Genomic DNA, 6,151 nt, shown 5'->3' with positions numbered 1-6,151 from the left:
CACTTCCCCGGGGCGTCGGGTGCTTCCTCCTCCAGCCCGCGGCGAGGCAAAGTGCCCAGGACGGGCTCCATGGGTCTCCCGGGCGTCCCCCGAGGCCTGCAGCCCCAAAGCCCTGCAGACCCTGGAGCCCTTCAGCACGGAGCCCTGGAGCCCTGCAGGCCCGGAACCCTAGCAGGCCCAAGGCCCTGCAGCCCCGGAGCCCTGCAGGCCCGGAGCCCTGCAGCCCCGGAGCCCTGCAGGCCCAGAGCCCTGCAGCCCCGGAGCCCTGCAGCCCCGGAGCCCTGCAGCCCCGGAGCCCTGCAGCCCCAGAGCCCTGCAGCCCCGGAGCCCTGCAGCCCCGGAGCCCTGCAGGCCCAGAGCCCTGCAGGCCCAGAGCCCTGCAGCCCCGGAGCCCTGCAGCCCCGGAGCCCTGCAGCCCCGGAGCCCTGCAGGCCCAGAGCCCTGCAGCCACGGAGCCCTGCGTGGGCAGGCGGGAACCCTACCGCTATGGCTCGGGCAGACGGGAGCCCTTTCAGTTGCCGGCCACCTGGTCGCGCCTTTCCCCTCGGCCATCTGGTCGCGCGCAATGCTTTCCAATGGGGCGACCAGATGGCCGGGCCGGCCTGGAAGTCCCGATGAGGGTCCATTCGCCTCCCGGATCCCAGCCAGGGCTCCGGGAGGCCGGGCGCGTCCGCGCCTAGGGTCCCCTCCGTCACTTGCAGCGTGCGGGTTACAAGAAAGGGGGGTATCCTTCCTCCGGATTATTAGGGGCAGGGTATGCCGGAACACCCATGCTGGGGCTGTGCGGTTCATTGCCGGGGACCAGATGGGCGACGCCCGGGCAACATCCTCCAAGGCCTCCGGGGGCTTCCCTCCTCCGGGCCGCGGCATGGCAAAGTGCCCAGGGACGGGCTCCACGGGTCCCGGGCAGTCCTCCCCCGGGCGCCCAGGCCCCGAGAGCTCCGGTGGACCTCCCCGTGCCCGAGGCCAACCCGGGAAGCAGAGTCCCCCCCCGAGCCCTTGGTGTGAGGGTGGGCAGGCGGGAGCCCTACCGCTATGGCTCGGGCAGACGGGAGCCCTTTCAGTTGCCGGCCATCCGGTCGCTCCTTTCCCCTCGGCCATCTGGTCGCGCGCAATGCTTTCCAATGGGGCGACCAGATGGCCGGGCCGGCCTGGAAGTCCCGATGAGGGTCCATTCGCCTCCCGGATCCCAGCCAGGGCTCCAGGAGGCCGGGCGCGTCCGCGCCTAGGGTCCCCTCCGTCACTCGCAGCGCGCGGGTTACAAGAAAGGAGGGTATCCTTCCTCCGGATTAGTAGGGGCAGGGTATGCCGAAACACCCATGCTGGGGTTGTGCGGTTCATTGCCGGGGACCAGATGGGCTACGCCCGGGCAACATCCTCCCAGGTCCCCGGGGCTTCCCTCCTCCGGGCCGCGGCATGGCAAAGTGCCCAGGGACGGGCTCCACGGGTCCCGGGCAGTCCTCCCCCGGGTACGCCCAGGCCCCGAGAGCTCCGGTGGTCCTCCCCGTGCCTGAGGCCCAGCCGGGAAGCAGAGTCCCCACCCCGAGCCCCTGGTGGGTGGGCAGGCGGGAGTCCTTTCAGTTGCCGGCCACCTGGTGGCTCCTTTCCCCTCGGCCATCTGGTCGCGCGCAATGCTTTCCAATGGGGCGACCAGATGGCAGGGCCAGGCCTGGAAGTCCCGATGAGGGTCCATTTGCCTCTCAGATCCCAGCCGGGGCTCCAGGAGGCCGGGTGCGTTCGCCCCTAGGGTCCCCTCCGTCACTCGGAGCGTGCGGGTTTCAAGAACGGGGGGTAGCCTTCCTCCGGATTACTAGGGACAGGGTACTCTGGGACCCCTCTCGGTCCTCAGCCGGCAACTGGGTCCTGCCGTGTGGCAGGGTGGCCGGAGGGCCTTCCCCTGCGCGCCCGGGAGCCCCGGATGGGTCCAGGGGCCCGGCCGGGCCCCGGGTCGGGGTCTCCGGCCCCGGGTGCCGTCCCCCGGCCTGCGGCACCGCCAAAGGCCCGGGACGGGGTTCCGTTGTGGCCGGGGTGCCTCCCGTGGCTGGATTGGGTTCAGGAGCTCCGGCCGGGCCCCGGGGAGGGCGGCCTCCCCGCCCCGGTCTCCGTCCCGGGTCCTGCCGCGTGGCAGGGTGCCCGGGGAAGGGTCCGGAGGGCCCGGGGAGGCTTCCCCTGCACCTGCGGTCCTCGGAGCCCCGGCTGGGTCCAGGGGCCCGGCCGGGCCCCGGGTCGGGGTCTCCGGCCCCGGGCGCCGTCCCCCGGCCTGCGGCACTGCCAAAGGCCCGGGACGGGGTTCCGTTGCGGCCGGGGTGCCTCCCGTGGCTGCATTGGGTTCAGGAGCTCCGGCCGGGCCCCTGGGGGCCCCGGGGAGGGCAGGCTCCCCACCCCGGTCTCCGTCCCGGGTCCTGCCGCGTGGCAGGGTGCCCGGGGAGGGGTCCGGAGGGCCCCGGGAGGCTTCCCCTGCGCCTGCGGTCCCCGGAGCCCCGGCTGGTTCCAGGGGCCCGGCCGGGCCCCGGGTTGAGGCCTTTGGCCCCGGGCCCAGTCCCCCGGCCTGCGGCACTGCCAAAGGCCCGGGACGGGGTTCCGTTGGGGCCGGGGAGCCTCCCCTCGCTCGTCTGGGTCCCGGAGCTCCGGCCGGGCCCCTGGGGGCCCCGGGGAGGGCGGCCTCCCCACCCCGGGCTCCGTCCCGGGTCCTGCCGCGTGGCAGGGTGCCCGGGGAGGGGTCCAGAGGGCCCGGGGAGGCTTCCCCTGCGCCTGCGGTCCCCGGAGCCCCGGCTGGGTCCAGGGGCCCGGCCGGGCCCCGGGTCGGGGTCTCCGGCCCCGGGCCCCGTCCCCCAGCCTGCGGCACTGCCAAAGGCCCGGGACGGGGTTCCGTTGTGGCCGGGGAGCCTCCCCTCGCTCGTCTGGGTTCCGGAGCCCCGGCCGGGCCCCTGGGGGCCCCGGGGAGGGCGGCCTCCCCGCCCCGGGCTCCGTCCTGGGTCCTTCCGCGTGGCAGGGTGCCCGGGGCGCGGTCCGGAGGGCCCGGGGAGGCTTCCCCATCGCCTGCGGTCCCGGGAGCCCCGGCTGGTTCCAGGGGCCCGGCCGGGCCCCGGGTCGGGGTCTCCGTCCCCGGGCCCTGTCCCCCGGCCTGCGGCACTGCCAAAGGCCCGGGACGGGGTTCCGTCGTGGCCGGGGAGCCTCCCCTCGCTCGCCTGGGTTCAGGTGCTCCGGCCGGGCCCCTGGGGGCCCCGGGGAGGGCGGCCTCCCCGTCCTGGGTCCTTCCGCGTGGCAGGGTGCCCGGGGCGCGGTCCGGAGGGCCCGGGGAGGCTTCCCCATCGCCTGCGGTCCCGGGAGCCCCGGCTGGTTCCAGGGGCCCGGCCGGGCCCCGGGTCGGGGTCTCCGTCCCCGGGCCCTGTCCCCCGGCCTGCGGCACTGCCAAAGGCCCGGGACGGGGTTCCGTCGTGGCCGGGGAGCCTGCCCTCGCTCGCCTGGGTTCAGGTGCTCCGGCCGGGCCCCTGGGGGCCCCGGGGAGGGCGGCCTCCCCGCCCCGGGCTCCGTCCTGGGTCCTTCCGCGTGGCAGGGTGCCCGGGGCGCGGTCCGGAGGGCCCGGGGAGGCTTCCCCATCGCCTGCGGTCCCGGGAGCCCCGGCTGGTTCCAGGGGCCCGGCCGGGCCCCGGGTCGGGGTCTCCGTCCCCGGGCCCTGTCCCCCGGCCTGCGGCACTGCCAAAGGCCCGGGACGGGGTTCCGTCGTGGCCGGGGAGCCTCCCCTCGCTCGCCTGGGTTCAGGTGCTCCGGCCGGGCCCCTGGGGGCCCCGGGGAGGGCGGCCTCCCCGCCCCGGGCTCCGTCCTGGGTCCTTCCGCGTGGCAGGGTGCCCGGGGCGCGGTCCGGAGGGCCCGGGGAGGCTTCCCCATCGCCTGCGGTCCCGGGAGCCCCGGCTGGTTCCAGGGGCCCGGCCGGGCCCCGGGTCGGGGTCCCCGGGCCCTGTCCCCCGGCCTGCGGCACTGCCAAAGGCCCGGGACGGGGTTCCGTCGTGGCCGGGGAGCCTCCCCTCGCTCGCCTGGGTTCAGGTGCTCCGGCCGGGCCCCTGGGGGCCCCGGGGAGGGCGGCCTCCCCGCCCCGGGCTCCGTCCTGGGTCCTTCCGCGTGGCAGGGTGCCCGGGGCGCGGTCCGGAGGGCCCGGGGAGGCTTCCCCATCGCCTGCGGTCCCGGGAGCCCCGGCTGGTTCCAGGGGCCCGGCCGGGCCCCGGGTCGGGGTCTCCGTCCCCGGGCCCTGTCCCCCGGCCTGCGGCACTGCCAAAGGCCCGGGACGGGGTTCCGTTGTGGCCGGGGAGCCTCCCCTCGCTCGTCTGGGTTCCGGAGCCCCGGCCGGGCCCCTGGGGGCCCCGGGGAGGGCGGCCTCCCCGCCCCGGGCTCCGTCCTGGGTCCTTCCGCGTGGCAGGGTGCCCGGGGCGCGGTCCGGAGGGCCCGGGGAGGCTTCCCCATCGCCTGCGGTCCCGGGAGCCCCGGCTGGTTCCAGGGGCCCGGCCGGGCCCCGGGTCGGGGTCTCCGTCCCCGGGCCCTGTCCCCCGGCCTGCGGCACTGCCAAAGGCCCGGGACGGGGTTCCGTCGTGGCCGGGGAGCCTCCCCTCGCTCGCCTGGGTTCAGGTGCTCCGGCCGGGCCCCTGGGGGCCCCGGGGAGGGCGGCCTCCCCGTCCTGGGTCCTTCCGCGTGGCAGGGTGCCCGGGGCGCGGTCCGGAGGGCCCGGGGAGGCTTCCCCATCGCCTGCGGTCCCGGGAGCCCCGGCTGGTTCCAGGGGCCCGGCCGGGCCCCGGGTCGGGGTCTCCGTCCCCGGGCCCTGTCCCCCGGCCTGCGGCACTGCCAAAGGCCCGGGACGGGGTTCCGTCGTGGCCGGGGAGCCTGCCCTCGCTCGCCTGGGTTCAGGTGCTCCGGCCGGGCCCCTGGGGGCCCCGGGGAGGGCGGCCTCCCCGCCCCGGGCTCCGTCCTGGGTCCTTCCGCGTGGCAGGGTGCCCGGGGCGCGGTCCGGAGGGCCCGGGGAGGCTTCCCCATCGCCTGCGGTCCCGGGAGCCCCGGCTGGTTCCAGGGGCCCGGCCGGGCCCCGGGTCGGGGTCTCCGTCCCCGGGCCCTGTCCCCCGGCCTGCGGCACTGCCAAAGGCCCGGGACGGGGTTCCGTCGTGGCCGGGGAGCCTCCCCTCGCTCGCCTGGGTTCAGGTGCTCCGGCCGGGCCCCTGGGGGCCCCGGGGAGGGCGGCCTCCCCGCCCCGGGCTCCGTCCTGGGTCCTTCCGCGTGGCAGGGTGCCCGGGGCGCGGTCCGGAGGGCCCGGGGAGGCTTCCCCATCGCCTGCGGTCCCGGGAGCCCCGGCTGGTTCCAGGGGCCCGGCCGGGCCCCGGGTCGGGGTCCCCGGGCCCTGTCCCCCGGCCTGCGGCACTGCCAAAGGCCCGGGACGGGGTTCCGTCGTGGCCGGGGAGCCTCCCCTCGCTCGCCTGGGTTCAGGTGCTCCGGCCGGGCCCCTGGGGGCCCCGGGGAGGGCGGCCTCCCCGCCCCGGGCTCCGTCCTGGGTCCTTCCGCGTGGCAGGGTGCCCGGGGCGCGGTCCGGAGGGCCCGGGGAGGCTTCCCCATCGCCTGCGGTCCCGGGAGCCCCGGCTGGTTCCAGGGGCCCGGCCGGGCCCCGGGTCGGGGTCTCCGTCCCCGGGCCCTGTCCCCCGGCCTGCGGCACTGCCAAAGGCCCGGGACGGGGTTCCGTTGTGGCCGGGGAGCCTCTCCTCGCTCGTCTGGGTTCCGGAGCCCCGGCCGGGCCCCTGGGGGGGGGGCCCCGGTGAGGGCGGCCTCCCCGCCCCGGGCTCCGTCCCGGGTCCTGCCGCGGCGGCAGGGTGCCCGGGTGCGGGGTCCAGAGGGCCCGGGGAAGCTCCCCCTTCCCTTTTGCCTTTCCCCTGGGCCATCTGGTCGCGCCTGTCCCCTCGGCCATCTGGTCGCGCACGTCCCCTCGGCCATCTGGTCGCGCAGGCCCCTTCGGCCATCTGGTCGCGCAGGCCCCTTCGGCCATCTGGTCGCGCACAATGCTTTCCTATGGGGCGACCAGATGGCCGAGCTCGCCTGGAAGTCTCGATGAGGGTCCATTTGCCTCCCGGATCCCAGCGAGGGCTCCAGGAGGTCGGGTACATTCGCGCCTAGGGTCCCC

This window comes from Triturus cristatus, chromosome 3_1, assembly GCF_964204655.1.
Source record: "Triturus cristatus chromosome 3_1, aTriCri1.1, whole genome shotgun sequence".
Taxonomy (NCBI): Eukaryota; Metazoa; Chordata; class Amphibia; order Caudata; family Salamandridae; genus Triturus; species Triturus cristatus.
Note: the sequence above shows the minus strand (reverse complement) of the source record.